General features: G+C 45.4%; 1 protein-coding gene across 1 annotated transcript in view; it reads left to right on the top strand.

The window, feature by feature from the left end:
* The first annotated feature begins 14478 nt into the window (after positions 1-14478).
* Positions 14479-18242, top strand: part of SQOR (sulfide quinone oxidoreductase) — a 47008-nt gene continuing 43244 nt past the window's right edge. Inside the window, exon 1 of the mRNA XM_043472084.1 lies at positions 14479-14620. The gene's annotated coding sequence lies outside the window, so the exon portion shown is untranslated. The remainder of the gene's footprint in view (positions 14621-18242) is intronic.

Raw genomic sequence — 18242 nt, 5'->3', positions numbered from 1 at the left:
GAGATTTGGGTTCGATCCCTGGGTCAGGAAGAATCCCTGGAGAAGGAAATGGCAACCCACTCCAGTATTCTTGCCTGGAAAATTCCATGGATATAGGAACCTGACGGGCTACAGTCCACGGGGTTGCAAAGAGTTGGACATGACTGAGCACACACACGCATGATCTAATTTAAAAACAAGGATGCTATTTAGGAGATTATGTGTTTTCATGCCTGCTAATCCAGGCATTCAAGGCAGAAGGCAACACTGACCAGCACCCAGATGAGTCCTGCCACTAGCCCATACTTGTTCTCATTGCTTGCTAGCGTTTTTTTCTTGTTTTGTCCAATTTCTTAGAGAATTCTCATCTCTGGCTAGATCCATAATCCCACAGTTGCTTCCAGCTCATTCCCAATCCTGAAGTTCAGAGCCCCAGATCTGTTGAGCATCTGTCACATGCCAGGTGCTTTATACACGTCATCTTGTAATAGCAACCTCCAGCACCATATGTTTACCAGCGTTTTATCAATGAGGACATTTTGCAGTTGAGGACAGCTGAGACACACTGAATCTGAGTGACTGCCCAGATCACACAACCACAGTTGGTGGAGTTAGATTTGATTCTGGGAAAAAGCCAAAGCTATCACATTGCTGGGGAGTTTTCCTGGGCCAGAGACCCTAGGAACAGAGATAGAAATAGGCTTAGGAGTTTTACTTTAAACCTTCTGATAAAACTATTCCCATGATAGGGAATCATGTGGACCCACCATTTCATCTGCTAATTTGTTTAATCCAGTCTGATAATATTGGAAGAAATGGAGGAGGCACGGGTTTCCTTGTGAGGAGAGAGCCTAGTGGGAAGAATGCACGGAACTCTTCTTTGGTTTTCCTGCAAGGCTGTTTTAATTCTACACTGACTGTAAAGCTCCACATTTACTCAATAAGCGAGCAACAGTGAGACTGGACCTGGCTGAGATGTGGCTCAGGAACCTTCCTTTCAGATGCTGGTGCTGCTGGAGTCAACAGAAGAAAGGCAGAGCTGCTGGGAGGAGTGAGCATTTCACTACCACCACCACCTTGGGAAAGCTATCATGGATGTTGCCTTGCTGGGCCTGCATTGCTGGGTCTTCAACCTATTGCCCAGTTTCATTTCTTTGTGCATCTTTGTCTTTGGGGAAAGAACACAGGATGAGAAGCCAGGTTCTCTCACTGGAAGCTTCCAAGCAGTTCATTTCCTGTCAGGGGTAAACATGCAGATAGGATCCCTCACTCTTCCAGCGTTCACATCATGAGACACCTTGTATCCCATGGCAGTCAGTGAACGTAGGCTTGTGGGCTGTTGTTTTCACTTGATGATGGTATCGGTCCATCTGCTTGGTGCAGTGGCAGCATCAGGGAAAAGCATTCATCTCGGATGAGACGTTTGTAGCCTTTAACTACCTCAGCCTGGGCTCAGAAGAATCCTAAGGTCTGTTACCTCGCACAATGAGGGAGCTGGGACGAGATCACTTCTGAATGAAGGCAGAGGATCCTTTTCTGTCTGGATTGCAAGAATAATGGCGAGGGGAGAGGAGGAGAGACACATGTGAGTCACCCTGCCTTTACAGTCTGTCCTGGAGCCACTTACTCTGTTGATCAGTCTCCTCTTCTAAGAGAGGTGTCATTCTGGTTGACAGCTTGTGCCCCCTTAAAAGTCAGACCTCTTACTAAAGATGCAGACTGGCATTTAAAGTGGGTTTTGTCACACGCACCGTAACCTTCATTCTGGGCCCCTGTCGTGACCATGAGACTACATCTCACACACCTCTAACTAGGGGGACCGTAGCTGACCAAGGGCTCCAGCCACAGTGTTCTGAGGCCCACCGACATTTGTACTGAGGCATGTTTCCTACAGGCTGCTTCCAGCCAGTGTCCACTCCTGGGAGACATGGGGCATCTCTGATGTCACCTTTGGCTCAGGGACTCCACATTGGCTTGGGTGAAGCTCAGTAGTTTAGGATGCTTCCCCCAACCTTCTCTCCTTCACTTCAGAAGACAGTCCAGGAATGAATAAAGTGGTTGAGGAAAGTGGACATGCTGGAACGGCTCTATTTATGTAAGCCAAAAGACCAACTAGAGAACACATCCCACAAAAGGATATACCAGTCCCCAGACCACTGAAATGCACTGATGAGAGGGACAGCAGCATCACTAAGAAGTTGTGCAGGCTGGGGATGAAGGAAGGAGAAATGGTTACAAACTGGGCTTGTTAGCATCTGCAGGAGTGATACAGGCCAGGAGGTGGCACGCACCTGCCAGAAGCCAGGAGGCCATAATTACCTCACTCTTCAAAAGGTAAGGTCGGAGGGCAGTCAGTGGGCTTTATCTGCAGAGGGTTATGGAGAAGGTTAATGGGGTGCAGTGAAGATTTGCACCTAGAGGCAGCATGGTTGACAGGGATGCTGCTTAGCATCTCTTAATGGAATGAGCAAACTTTAAAGGTCCAGGTAGTATTTTAGGCTTTGCCGGTCACCTGCTCTGTCACAGCTGCTCAACTCAGCTGTTGTAGCACAAAAGCAGCCTTAATATGTAAAACAATTGTAAAGCTGTCTTTCAATAAAACTTTATTTACAAGAACAAGTGGTTGTCTGGATTTAGCCAGTAGAGCTGTATTTGCTAATCTTTTTACCTATTAAGAAAAAACCTAAAACTAAAATTGGATTAAGAGGCTGAGAGCAGTCACTTTAATAAAAAATCATGATCTCATGCTCAGTTCCCAGACTTGAGTCAGTTTTCAGATCTGAAACCCATTGACTATGGAAGTAGCAGGAGGAGGGGCGCTGCAACACTATTGCAAGTATATACTGTGGCAATTCTTCCAGACTTTCCTCAAAATAATCTACTCATGGCCATTTAGTTACATGACTATACACTAGTACTATTGGACAAAGGTTTGGAGTTGATGCCAGTACCTACAGACCCAAAAGGTGCATCCTGGCCATCCTGTTGGATTGGGGGGCCTTTGAGGACTAGGTGAGGAATGAGGTCCTGTATAAAGTCCAGCTTAAGAGTGGGCCCACATCTACAGATTCATGCAGTGGTTACCCTATCTTCTCCCACCACTGACCCCTCCAACACCATCGGGGTCAGCTAACAGGCCTACCTACACTGGGTCCATTGGACCTGTTGCAACACCATTTCCTGCTGCAACCCCACTCAGTGCTGGCAGCCTCTGTGTCACTCAGTATGTGGGCCAGAGAAATATCCCTGGGGAACACAAAGAGGCAGGGTACTTCCTTCTTTGAGACATGACTGTCAGATGCAGTGATTTGTCTTCTGCTTTAAAAGGGGCTGTCCCGGAATACCCTTGACCACTAGACTTCTAAAAACATCATTGAAGTGGCCTGTTTCTGTCTGTCCATAAGGTTTATTTCCCATCTGAAGCACTAGTATCTTACTAAGACCTGGAGCATTCTAGCTTCCTCCCCTTGTCCTGTCCCGACAGGGAGGTCATTGGTGTAATGGATCGGTGTGATATTCTCTTGGATGTCAGCACTCAGTTCTCAGTCTATGGTGTGAAAGAAGGTGGGAGAGTTAGCATAACCCTGAGGCAGGCTGTCAGTGAATATTGTCTTTATCCTGCCTACAGATCCTCCACCAGCCCTTCTATCTGGAGGCTTACCAAATGTCTGATCCATAGGAACGGAATGCTATACAGCAGAGCATCCAAGCAGGGGCTGTACTTCAGATGCAGCTGGTGTGGAACCAGGGGCCCTCTGGTTGTGTCACGTACTGCACCACCCAGAGGAAACTGGCCCTGTGGATTTTGAGAGAGGGCCTTCTCAACTGAAGTGCCAGCTCTGAGAAAGCACTCTGAGAGGATGGAGTGCTGTTCTTTAGTGTATTAAATCGGAGACCTCCGTGTGGTGCTGTGTCCTCAACAGGAAGAAATCAAGGGTCTGGAAACCAAGAGGTGGAAGCAGGGACGGGCTTGGTTACTGTCATTCCGAAGGACCCACTGTGGAGTTTTGTGCTGCTTTCCCCTGCAACTCGGCTCTAAATAATTGTAGTTTCTGGTCCTCAAAGAGAACAGACTTGCCAGGGGCACCATAAACGTCCCAGTAATCTATATGGTAAAGCTACTGACAGGACACTTGGAAATTCCTGTGTCCAGGGAGTAACAGGTAAGAGAGGAGTTGCCGTGCCGGCAGGCCTGACGGACCCTGGTCATCAGGAGGAGGAAGGCTGCTTTCACACAAGGGGAGTGAGGAGGAATGTGTGTGAGACTAGGGTTCAGGTGGGCACCTCCTGAACTTGCCCCAGTTTAACTGTGTGAATAGACATGTGCAGCCACCCAGCCTGAGGAGGGTTTGATTATCAAGTGTTCAGACCCCTCAGGAGTAAAGGTTTGGGTCACACCACCAGGTAAGACACCAGGACCTGCCAAGATGAGCGCTGAGGGTGAAGGGGGTTGTAGAGTGGATAGTGGAGGGCAGGAAGGGGAGATGGTGAGAGAAATGTGGCCTTGGGATCAACTCTGTCCTCTCAGAGGACAGTAATTTATCCAAATAGTTACCCCTCAAGGAAGGAAAGCCCACAGGTCCATGGGGAGTTGCTCCCCGCACCTGTGAGGACAGGGTGACTATGTCTATATGTCTATATGACTATATGTCTATATGTCTATATGACACAGGGTGACTGCTGGACAGGAGACCTATTTCCCAGCCCCTCCAGGGAAGTGCTAGCTGCCCAGAACCTCACTGTGCAACTTCATGGTCTCCCAGTGCTCCCTCATTAGATGAACTCTCCTGTCCTGTTCAAACATGCAGAGAAAAGACACAGATGAAGTGGTGGAAGAGTTGCTACCTGCTCCTGGGGTCAGGAAGGCCTCAGATCCTCACTGTCTCTGCGACACCTGAGTTTTTCACTGAATACTATTTTCCAGGTGCTTATCAAATGTGAGCTGGAAGTTTACTAGATTTCTGAGAGTCCTTTGAGGCAGCTTGTTTTGGCTTCTTTTGGCACTTGGACTCTTACCTGGGAACCATTCCGTGGAACCCAACACACTTTTGTTGGGAAGAAGACACTGCTAAGTCCTGGGGACAAACGGATGTCGCAGACGCAGTTCCTGCCCTCAGGGGCTTCATGTTTTTCCTGGAGAGACACAGTGTGTCACTACGCATAACTCTGCTAAAGAGGGTGATAATTAACCGTGACACCAAGTACCAAAGGAACAGAACCGGGAGCCATGGGGCTCATTGCTGCCGTGAAGGCAGCTTTGGGAAGGGATGTCCTGAAGGAACGGTCACTGACGGAGCCAGTGGAAGGTGAGTAGGAGGGACTCTTGATTTTGAGGCAGAAGGAACTCCCATAAGCATTTATTTGCCCTGGATGATAGATTGAGACCTCCTCCACTCTGCTTCATCACTTGGGAATATCAATTGCACTCTCAGATTCAATTTTATGTCTAAGGGGCACTTTGCAGTTACTATAGTAACTATAGTTACTAGTTACAGTAACTATACTGTAAATAGCTTTTCTACATCTCTGATCATTCTCATCTTTGAGAAATGACGTCTACTATCCTGATACTAAAGGACTTCCCTATAGCTCAGATGGTAAAGAATTTGCCTGCAATGCAGGAGACCCAGGTTCAACTTCTGGGTCAGGAAGATCCAGTGGAGAAGGAAATGGCAACCCACTCCAGTTTTCTTGCCTGGGAAATCCCATGGGCAGAGGAACCTGGTGGGCTACAGTCCGTGGGGTCGCAAAGAGTTGGACACAATTGAGTGACTAACACTATTACTACTACTATTCTTATACTAGGCCCAGTACTCATACTATTTCGTTTGTCTTAGAGCAGGCCTGTTGAACTACTTTCTCTTCGGCTCCTCATATGATGCCTATCTGAACTCTGGATAACAGTAATACCTATAAAGCTTTAGTTATTTTGGTGACTACCATTTGTTGTTGTTTAGTTGCTAAGTCATGTCCAATTCTTTGCGACCCCATGGACTGCAGTACACTAGGCTTCCCTGTCCTTCACTCTCTCCTGGAGTTTGCTCAAACTCATGTCCATTGAGTGGATGATACTATCCAACCATCTCACCCTCTGTTGCCTCCTCCTCCTCTTACCCTCAGTCTTTCCCAGCATCAGGTTTTTTTGCAGTGAGTCGGCTCTTTGCATCAGGGAGTCAAAGTATTGAAGCTTCAGCATCAGTCCTTCCAGTGAATATTCAGGGTTGATTTCCTTACTGAATACTTATTCTATGCCAGGTATGGTACCAATCACTTTCTATATATTAACTCAATTTTCATAAGGATACTATGAGGTAGGTACTCATAAAAAAACCCATTTTACTGATACAGGCACACCAACTCATTCTGAGAGTGATGGTGTATGAACCCAAAGATAACCTCTGGTCTTCATAGTTCCACATACTCTGAGGGTTTTGTGGCCCAAAAGACATAATGTTTATTCCGCCAGCATATCCCTGAGGTAGGAGGACAGATTTATTCCTATCATATAGATGAGGAAATTCAGGGAAAAGGAATTTTCCGTAACTGAGTTTGAGGCTAAGTTTCTGAGAAAGGCTTGATTCCCAGGTCCAGTCTTTCTCTTCTGTCCTCAGAGACCCCTTTGGATGGAGAGTCTGAGCCTGCCCAAGCCGCGCCTTCCTTCTCTAGCACTCTAATGTGCGGGTATTTGGCAGAAGTCTTTGTTGCTCTAGGGCAGAGTGTTTTTACTATCACACCACCTTGCTTATGTAAGTAGAAAACCATTTGTAATGAGATCTAATATTTACAGGGCCTAGAGTTGACATCTTCCTTTTTTCCTTTTGGCCACCTAGTTTTCAGTCCCTTTTCCAGTCTGGGGGAGATACTCATCATAAGAGTCCAGATGGAAGTCAGAAGGGCCACATATGCTCTTTCCTTCCTCTGACAGCTGGCCTATGATATAAATTTGGTCAGTGGACACTCCCATGAGGACTTGAATTCTCATTCCCTTTATATTTGTGTCACTGGCTCTAGAGTGATTTGTGAAGGCAGTGGGAGTGGGAGTGAGTATTCAAGGGGCAGCCAGGCTGTTCCTGATGAAAGATGGCATTGTTTTCTGCTTTTTGATTTTGTAGAGCTTCAGTGATTCCTGTGCACATTTCCTGCCACCATTACTTTGTCATTTTGATAGTTCTGTGAACCCCTGAGAGCCTTTATACATCCCCTTTCTGCATAAGTTACCCAGAGCTGTTTCTTGCCTACAGCCAAGAGTGCTGATGAAGAGTCCTTTGTAGCTTGGCAAGCACCTCCATGTGCACTAGTGCGTCTAGTCTGAAAAACAACTTCATCTTCTCTGTAACAGATAAGGAAACTCTAGTCACCCTGTAGCCGGATAACAGTTTTAGTTCTTATTTGACATGCAGCATGGCTGTGAGGACAATGGTACATTTGGGAGGAGTTGGTCTGCCTTAAAAAAGAAAAGCCGGGTATGGTACACAGTCATCACGCTCTGTGTCTGCCCACCCCGCTCCAGTTCTGGGAATGCAGTGGTCTGGCAGGATGAACACTCTGGGTCCCTACTCTAGGAACTCACCCCCAGCTCCCATTCCCACATGACTGTTCCCTGTCAGCTGGGCTGCTCTCTCAGCTAGGGAGCTAGGGAGGGTTTGCTGGGCACAAGGCCTGAAGCTGCTTCTCTAGCTACTCGCCAAGGGGAGAATTTGCTACCCGGAAGGGCTGAGATGGGGCTTGTGGATCCAGCAAAGCAGAGGGTACTATTTTAAGCTGCATGCCTGCAGAAACAGCCCCTTCACAATGCTTTTCCTCCTGAGCCTTCCCTTTCCTGTTCTCCAGGGAGTGCACGTCTCTGTTCTATTCCCCTTGCCCGCCCATCCATTCCTGTTGGCGGCCCTTCCTGCTCAAGAGCCTGTGTGTCTTCCCAGAGCCCCGTCAGCTTACTCCTCCTCCTGGATGTTCTTGAATTGGGGTGTGTCCCTCTTAGTGCCAGCCCCAGCTGTCGCCGCCCATCACTTCCTCTTCCCGCCCTCCCACAGTGTGTCTCCTAGTTTCCCAGCTTCCAACGTGCACTCTCACTACTTCCCAAGTCCCACAGGGGTAGGAACCGAGTCTCAGTTTCTCAACAGTGTGTGGCCAGGCAGCAGGCGCAGGGCTTGCTTGTGGTATCGTTCATCCAGTCAAAGAATAACTGAGTGAGTGAGTGAAGTCTCAGCCCCCTTCCTGGCTGTCTGGTGTTCTAGTCCTGGCTCTTCAAAGGATAAAGAGAGGTCTTGGGCAAGATAATAGGATAAATATAGGTAGAAGTCTCCAGCATGTGGGATCTGCTCAGGACCCCTTTTTAAAGTCTGAATTTGACTCCACACCCAGCAACCTCAAACCATGCACAAACAGCACATCTCTTGTGGTTCTTTCTCATCTGCATCCTTCCCATCTAAACCAAGTCTGCTTTTTTATGGTTCAAACCAGGGCTGCTGCTCCTTTTCTTTTTAAAATTTAATTTTTAAATTTTATATTGGAATATAGTTGATTTCTGGAGTAGGAAATGGTAACCCACTTCAGTATTCTGGCCTGGAAAATTGCACAGACAGAGGAGCCTGGCAGGCTACAGTCCATTGGGTCACAAAGAGTTGACATAACTGAGGGACTGAACATGCACATAGCTGAATTACAATGTTGTGTTCGTTTCAGACAACAGCTGAGTGATTTAGTCATACATATACCCCCTCTTTTCCCCCAGATTCCTTTCTGAAACTCAGAATACCGAGTAGCGTTCCCTGCGCTATACCATAGGTCTGTGTTGACTAGCTTATACATATTAGTGTCTGTTTACCAATTCCAAACTCCTGATTTATCCCTCCTTCCCATGTTTCTACTTTGGTAGTCATAAATTTGTTTCCATAGTCTGTAAGTCTGTTTTGTAAGTAAGTTCATCTGTATCATTTATTTTTTAGATTCCACATATGATATCATATGATATGTTTCTTTCTCTGACTTCTCTTAGTATGATAATCTCCAGGTCCATCAATGTTGCTGCAAATGGCATTATTTCATGCTTTTTATGGCTGAGTAATATTCCGTTTAATATATATGTACCACATCTTCTTTATCCATTCCTCTGTTGATGGACATTTAGATTGCTTCCATGTCCTGCCTGTTATAAATAGTGCTGCAGTGAACACTGGGGTGCAAGTATCTCTTTGAATTATAGTCTTCCCTGGATATATGTCCAGGACTGGGATTGCTGGATCTTATGGCAGTTCCATTTTTAGTTTTTTAAGGAGTCTCCATACTGTTCTGCATAGTGGTTATACCAATTTACATTCTCACCAACACTATCAGAGGGTTTCCTTTTCCACACCCTCTCCAGCATTTATTGTTTCTAGATTTTTTAATGACAGCCATTCTGACCAGTGTGAGGTGATAACCTCACTGTAGTTTTGATTTGCATTTCTCTAATAATTGGCAGTGTTGAGCATCTTTTTATGTTCCTGTTGGCCATCTGTATATCTTCTTTGGAGAAACATCTACTTAGATCTTCTGTACATTTTTTAAAAATACTGTGTTTTTAGAAGAGCTGCATGAGCTGTTTGTATTTTTAGTGATTGATCCTTTGTCAGTTGTATCATTTGCAAATATTTTCTCCCATTCTGTGGGTTGTTGTTTATGGTTTCCTTTACTGTGCAAAAGCTTTTAAGTTTAATTAAGTCTCATTTGCTTATTTCTGTTTTTATTTTCGTTAGAAGGTGGATCCAAAAAGATACTACTGCAATTTATGTCAGAGTGTTCTGCTTATGTTTTTCTCTTAAGAGCTTTATAGTTATCTGGCCTTACACTGAGGTCTTTAATCCATTTTGAGTTTATTTTTGTGTATGGTGTTAGAGAATGTTCTAATGTCATTCAAATGGTGAGACTAGGAGGTGAGGTAGGGCATTTTGGAAACACTCAAGGACATTTTTTGTCAAGATGACTGGGAAATAATCTATTGGCATTTAGAGAGTAGGAGCCAGGAATGCCAGTCTCCTGTGCTATGTGGATAGTTCCACACACAGTTAATTGTCCTGCATGATTTCTGGTGTTCCCTCTTGCCCTAACATTAAGTATGGAAAAGGAAAAAAAAGTGGTTTGAGTGTAACACAGAGAAAAGGCAGAACCGAGGTACCAGTGGAGTTGGTGCCTGTAATCCTGGCCTTCCAACCATGGCAGCTAAGACTGCAGCCCCAGAGAACCCACTAGTGGCAGTGGAGGCAGACACATGACTTGGGCTTCCTTGGCCACGGCAGTGCCCGCAGCACAAGAAGCTGGGCTGCAGTGGCAGTTGTACATGGGACGCTGGCCCACTAGCTGCTGAGATGCCTGTGGCTCCAGCCCCCTGGTCTACCACCTGCGAACCTGACAACACCACATGGCAGACGCACCCGCCCATCCCCAGCCTGCTCCCACTGTCCGCCTCTCAGTGTTGATGCAGCCTGAGATTCAGGGGATCCTGGATGAAACAGGGATGAAAGCATCCCGGTGCATAAGGCAGCCACACCTGCAACACTGACCCCAGAGGAACAGATGTGATAAGGAGGGCATAGGGTCACATCTCTGACAGTCGTGGTAAAGAGTGCAAAGTACTGATTCTTGAATATAATTTATCAGAAGCAGTGCATGGAAGAGAAACCAAAAACTTGTGCTGCAGTGCCACCTACAGGAAAACAAAAGAAAGGCCTTTAATTTCTAATCTTTTGTTTTTTTTGTTTTTTCTTTTGTATATATGGATGCATTTTTATTTTATTTTATTTATTTTATTTTTTATTTTTTATTAGTTGGAGGCTAATTACTTCAACAACATTTCAGTGGGTTTTGTCATACATTGATATGAATCAGCCATAGATTTACACATATTCCCCATCCCGATCCCCCCTCCCACCTCCCTCTCCACCCGATTCCTCTGGGTCTTCCCAGTGCACCAGGCCCGAGCACTTGTCTCATGCATCCCACCTGGGCTGGTGATCTGTTTCACCATAGATAATATACATGCTGTTCTTTCGCAACATCCCACCCTCACCTTCTCCCACAGAATTCAAAAGTCTGTTCTGTACTTCTGTGTCTCTTTTTCTGTTTTGCATATAGGGTTATCGTTACCATCTTTCTAAATTTTTGAATTAGAATGGGGCAGAAATGTTGGCTACTTCAGGAATTCCCAACCTCCAGTACTGGTCCATAGCCTCTTAGGAGGTGAGCAGTGGATGTGAGCAGTGGGCAAGTGAGTAAGGCTTCATCTGTATTTACAGCTGCAGGAAAACAAGTTCACCGATTCTGCATTATGGTGAGCTGTATAATTATTTCATTATACATCACAATGTAATAATAGAAATAAAAGGTGGCAAAGTGGTATAAAGAGTCTGCCTGCCAATGCAAGAGATTCGGGTTTGACCTCTGGGTCAGGAAGATCCCTCGGAGTAGGAAATGGAATCCCACTCCAGTATTCTTGCCTGGAAGATTACACAGACAGTGGAGCCCAGCAGGCTACAGCCCACAGGGTTGTGGAGCTGGACATGACTGAGCACACACACAAAGTGCACAGTAAATATAATGTGCTTGAATCATCCTGAAACCATTCCCCGACCCCTGGTCAATGGAAAATGACCTATGGAACTGGTCCCTGATGCCAAAAAGGTTGGGGACCACTGGGCTACTTCAAATGCACTGGCAGAAGAACTATGCATCAAGCACCATGAAGAACCACAGTAACAACATATTACAAATTGAAAATGACAGTTCTCCAGAAACCAAACTTAACATCATAGAATATTGCAATCACACTGGTAGAGAATTCAAAGTAGCTCTTGTGAAGAAACTCAGTGAGCTAAAAGAAAACTTAGGCAGTTCAACGAGCTTACTAATAAAATTAATGAACAGAAGGAGTATTTCACCATAGATATTGAAGCTTTAAAAAAAAGAACCAATCAAATTCTGGAGCTGAATAACTCAATAAATGAGATAAAGAATGTATTAGAGCAAGCATTGGAAATAGAGCAGACTATATGAAAGAGAATTAGTGAGCTTGAGGACAGAAATCTAGAAAGGATACAACTAGAAGAGGAAAGAGAAATGAGATATTTAAAAATGAGGAAATTCCGTGAGCGTTATTTGACTCTTTTAGGAAGTGTGACATTAGGGTAATGACTGTCTCAGAAAGAAAAGCTTGAGAAGGGAGCAGAGAATTTAAATACCTGAGAATTTCCCAAACCTGGGGAAGGAACTGGATATACAAGTCTGTGAAGCTAAGAGAGCATCCCAGACACATGCCAAAAGACCTTCTTCAAGACACATTAAGACTGTCAAAAGTCAATGACAAAGAATGAATTTTAGAGGTTTCCCTGGTGGCTCACTGATAAAGAATCCACCTGCCAATGCAGGAGACACAGGTTTGATCCCTGGTCCAGGAAGATCCCACATGGATCAACAAATCCTGTGCACTACAACTACTAAAGCCTGGTGGTCCAGAGCCTGTGTTCCACCACAAAAAAACAACTAAAAAACAAAAAAACAAAAAAACACAACTGCGATGAGAAGCCCATGCACCACGGTGGAGAGTAGCCCCTGCAACTAGAGAAAGCACAGTGGCAGCAACGAAGACCCAGCACAGCCAAAAATAAATAAAATTATTTTTAAAAAAGAATGAATTTTAAAGGCAACTAGGGAAAAAAGGATGGTAACATACAAAGGAACCCCCATTAGGCTTTCAGCAGATTTCTCAGCAGAAACCCTGCAGGCCAGAAGGAAGTGGAATGACATTCTTAAAATATTGAGAGATTAAAAACTGTTGCCCAAGAATACTCTATCCAGCAAAATTATCATTCATATATAAAGGAGAAATAAACACTTTCCCAGGCAAACAAAAACTGAGGGAGCTCATCACTACTATACTTCCTTATAAGAAGTCTTGTAAGGGGCTCTTCTACCAGAAAACAGAAAGGCAAAATACATAAAACTTTGAGCGAGGTGATACATAGAACCAGAAAATTGCAACTCTCAATAAGATTAGATTTTAAATACTATTATAGCATAAAGGTTAAGGAGGAGAGCAGAAAAGAAAACAAACTAGTGTATACTTCAACTTTGTAACAATGTAAAGAGATAATGTGAGACAACGGAAACAAAAAGAGGGGAAAGGAAAAGGAAGAAGCCTATATAGGTAAATGAAGATAAGATACTACCAGCAGAAGGATTATTTTACCTATGAGACATTTTATACAAACCTCATGGTGACCACAAAACAAAAATCTAGAGCAGAGACATGAAACATTAAAAAAAAAAAAAAGAAAGAAAAGAGGAAATTGACAAAAATATCACAGAAAACCACCAAACTAAAATAGCAGACAGAAACAAAAGGAAAAGGAACAATGGCGATACAGAGCAAATAAAGGATAAAATGGCAATATTAAGTCCTCATTTATCAATAATCATCCTAAATGTAAATGGATTGAACTCACACATTGAAAGACACAGAATGTAGGATGGATTAAAAAGTTAGACAGATGGAAACAATTTTTGGTGGTAAGGGTGCTGTAGGGTATACAGAGATAGAACTGAAACACATAATATAAACCAGCCTTACCTCGATAGATAAACCCAACAAGACAAAACCAGAGGGAGGAGCTCAGAAGTTCACCTTTATTAGGCTCCTACTTCTCTGTGATTGCCTCAATTTTTGGTTTGCGAGGATTTCACCTTAAAAAGTTGACTGAAACAAAAAATTCAAAAAAAGATTATTCAAAATTCACAGAATGAAATAAATGTAAAAGAAATAAACTTTCAAGGCCCTTTTTAAAGGAAAGTTTGTTAACTCACATCTGAAATTATTAAAGCTTAAAATTGCAGTAAGACTTCTGGACATCCTATATATGTTATAAGAAGGCGTTCTAGATCTGACGTAGTGGAGAACTACTAACCTGCGCTTCACACCTACTTAGAAAGAACAGCCAGTTGAAAATTCATGAAAGTTGGACCCAACGTGGCGTGGAGATTAGTGTCTGGAAACCTGCTCACCGTGACCTCCATCCTGGGGTTGAGAGCGCTGCAAGTTTGGAGGCTTCTCTCAGCCGCGGTTGCCTTTTACGTGTGAAAGAAGCGCGGGACAGACAGACATGGGGACCAGATGAGAAGCACAGGGCTCACTGGAGGACCGACACAAACCGCCAGGGCCTCTACCCACAGACCCGCCTTCACCTTTGTCCCTCCCAGTTACGCAACAGTGCGGGCACACGGGATGGGGGGTGGGGGGGCGCGACAGGTGGCCTCCGTGCCCTCCTGGGAGGCACCCAGGGGTCCCGGCTGCACGCACGGTGCGCTGGCGGGTAGCGGCGAGTCTGCCCTGCCGGCGGTGCCCCTGACCCGCTTGCCCCGCGCCCCAGGCTGTCCCCCGGGCGCGCTGGAAGCCCGGGTGTAGCCTGCACTTGGCCTTGGCTCCCCGGGCTGTGGCGCCGGGCAGGGCAGCGGCGGGACCTTTCCGGAACTTTCGTCGGGGGGAGGCTCGCTCTCCCCGCCTCCAGCCTCCGCCCGGGGGCCGGACGGGCCCCAGCAGAGGCGGCGAGCCCTCGCAGGGAGCGGCAGCTTTTGCTGCGCCAACGCTGTGGCCGGAGGCTCCGCGCACCTCTGGGTAAGAGGCATCCCGCGGCCGATATCAGGCACTTGGCCAGGGAAAAGGGACCCGGCGGAGGGAGAGGTTACCCCTAAGGCCGATGGTTAACCCAGCTCTGTCCCGCATCTGGGACAGCGCGGCCCCTGTGCATCGCGTTCCATTCCGCTTCACACTTTTCTTCTCCACCGGCGGCATCCACAGCTCTTGCAGCCCCTGCAGGAACCCGGGTTTTGCGAAGCCCTGGGGTCGTGGAGCTGCTGCCCTGCGAGGGGAGGTTAAAAACCAATGTATCCGTGGTCTTGTGTATGGGAATTTCTTGGTGCCCTGGTGTGTAGGAATTTCTGGCATCTTCCACTTGTTGACCGTGTAACCCCAGCGTGGTCCCAGCGCCCAAAGGGTTCTCAGCCCCCGGGGGTAGGAGGTGACGTCTGCTGGTCTGCCCACAGTGGGGCGCGTTTATCCACACAGCCTGTGGGACGGAGGGGAGGGGGCTCAAGAAGTATCCTTCAGCTATGGCCGGAACCAGCCTTGGAGAGCAGTTAGGGCCCGTGCTAAACAGGAACTGGTGGAAAGGGTCCTCTGGTGAAATTGGGGTGCTTTCCTTTCTCTTCGTTTCTCTCGTTTAAAAATAAAAATCCCAACCTAGCCTCTTACTCAGAGACACAGGGAGCCGAGCTTTGGATTTGCCTGGGCTGCCCATTGCTGTGGTGTAGGGTTCTGACCCATTTTTGTGCCATATACCAGTTTGGCAGTTTTGGGGAGACTAAGCACCACTTTTAGGTTCAGTGCTTTTGAAGGTGTAAATAAAAAGCAGAGTGTTTTAAAGGGATCCTATTCCAAATCACTTGTCCAAATATTAAGAGAATTGATGATATAGTAGTATATATGCCTTTTAAAAATAATGTGTTAAGTAACATCATCTAGCAGGATCTAATAGCTATAATAATTTTGAGATAGTAATGAACATAAATAATTTTCCAGATTTGGGTAATGCCTGTAATATAAGAAAATATCTGTGATTTCTATTGGTGATAAAGTCATAGGTACTGCTTGTATCTGCTGGGGTTTGTTGCCTGAGATGAATGAAGTGTTTGTTACTCAGCTGTGTTAGATTCTTTGGGACCCCATGGACTGTAGCCTGCCAGGCTCCTCTGTCCATGGGATTCTCCAGGCAAGAATGATGGAGTAGGTAGCTATTCCCTTCTCCAGGGGATCATCCCCACCCAGGGATTGAACCCCGGTCTTCTGCATTGCAGGTAGATTCTTTACCATCTGAGCCACTATATAAAATTGAAGGAAGTGCTAAATTTCAGTTAGTAATGAGTGAAAATGAAGATATAAATGTTTATTTTCTACCCAAGTTCCTGGTTAAGTGGAAGGTACTGCCCAGGAAGTCAGGTCACATGACTTCTGATCTTGATGCTTCCACTGACTAGCAGCATGAGCTTGTCTTTGGGACTTCTTTTCACCTTGACTTCTTCATTGTACCGTGGAGACAATCATACTTTCCCCTGGGTTTAAGGTGTCCAGTCTATACCTGGCACAAAGGAGTGAAATAAGTACTGGTTATTAGAACTTGTGGCCCTCTCTGGACCCCAAGCCATTGCCATTATGTCCCCAATCCTGGTACATAGAATGTGGTGGTGGTTCAGTCGCTGAGTCGAGTCCAACTCTTGCCATCCTATGGAATGTAGCCCTCCATGCTCTTCTGTCCATGGGGTTTCCCAGGCAAGATTACTGGAGTCGGTAGCCATTTCCTTCTCCAGAAATTAGTCAATAAATATTTTTTGAATGAATAAGTACATTGGAAATTATTGCTTGTAACTACAACTAAAAAACTCAGAATTTATCTAGGGGACAGCTGGTGGTTTGTGAAATGACTCTGCTTAAAATAATTTGGGTTTCTTTTTCCTGGTGGCTGAACACATCTGGAGCTGGAATGCTTGAAATGTCAGCCAGGGCCCTTGGGTCTATGTGTGTGGGTCTTTGTGACTAGTGTTCTGCCAGAGAAAATGAAATTTCGTGTTGATAGGAAACTAGAACTCCTTTGGAGAACAGTTTCTCCTCCATTTTACCCGTATCTAGGCTCGTTAATTTGATGTGATGTAACACAGGAAGTTGTCTTTTAGGGAGTGGAGACTGATCCATGATGAGGCATTTCTGCGCCCAGTGGCACATTTCTCTTTCCTCTTTTCTTTTCACCTTCCCCTGCCCCATTGCACATTACCCTTGAAGATTTGGTAAATAGGAGCAGTAGATAGAAGTTGCTACAGGCTGGCCAGATTAGATCTAAAGCCAGCTAGCTGCTTCTTAATGCCCAGCCTTAAAAGTCTATGTAATCCAATAAATGTGGATGTTAATAGGAAGAAGAAAGTCAGACTCAGCCAGTGACCCCTGTGATTTACTTTGTAAAATTGCTAAGTTGGGGTGGGAAGATGGGGAGAGAGCTTTGTAAAGAACAGTAAATTTAGAGCACACTGGGGCTATGGCCGCAGCTTTGGAAGGGGCAAATACTGGTATTACAGACTGAATTGCATCCCCTCAAAAATTCGTATGTTGAAATCCTAATCCCCATACCTTAGAATCTGACTGTTCAGAGAGAGGGCCTTTAAAAAGGGAATTAAAGTTAAATGAGATCATAAGGGTAGGACCCTAATCCATTATGACTAGTGTCTTTATCAAAAAAAGGAAAAGATACCAGGGGTGCAAGTAGAGACAAGACCACAGGAGGATGTAAAGAGGCCCAGGCCTAGGAGAGAGGCCTCAGGAGAAACTATACATGCTGACACCTCGATTTTGGACTTCCAGCCTCTAGAATAGTGAGAAATAAATCTCTGCTGTTTGAGCAATCCAGTTTGTGGTATCTTGTTATGAAAGCCTGAGCAGAATACTATACAGGCTGAGGAATGTTAGATGGAATGTGAGCTCTTCATTCTCTTTCTTCCTTTGTTACACTGACCTTCAAGACTATGTGTTCCAAATGATGCTGCTAAAAGATGGAGGAGGAAGGCTCAACTCAAATAAGTTTTTTTTTTTTTTTGCGGAGCCACTGACATTACTGGTTCAATTTTTGCTGTAGGGTAGCCTTGTGTTAATGAGGCAGACTAATTAAATCTGGACTTTGCCCTTTGAAAACAAAAGCTTAAGCATCTGACCCTTTGGTTTTGCAGATCCGTGGGATGAACCCTCCATGCCAATTGTCTGGTTGCCTGAGTGGGGTTGACTCCCAGGGTAACTAGGAATATCAAAGTGAAAAGAGTTGGTTAATATAGCAATATTATACTGCTGTCATTACACAGGGCCTCAAGGGCCCCTGATCTTGAACTTCCAGCCTCCAGAACTGTTAGAACATAAATTTCTGTCGTTTAGCCTGTTTTTTTTTTTTTTTTTCCCTTGTTTGGTTTTGTTTTTAAGCGCAGCCTAGCAAGTAAATGGCAACCCAGTCCAGTATTCTTGCCTGGAGAATCCCAGGGACAGGGGAGCCTGGTAGACTGTCGTCTATGGGGTCGCACAGGGTTGGACACGACTGAAGCGACTTAGCAGCAGTAGCAGCAAGTAAATAGATCTGGGCACTCTATTCTAAGTCGTGATCCCAGCAGGTCCTTCACTTTCTCTTAGGACCCCTCTCCCTTACCTACCT

This window comes from Cervus canadensis, chromosome 6, assembly GCF_019320065.1.
Source record: "Cervus canadensis isolate Bull #8, Minnesota chromosome 6, ASM1932006v1, whole genome shotgun sequence".
Taxonomy (NCBI): Eukaryota; Metazoa; Chordata; class Mammalia; order Artiodactyla; family Cervidae; genus Cervus; species Cervus canadensis.
Note: the sequence above shows the minus strand (reverse complement) of the source record. Positions and strands in the feature narration are given on the sequence as shown.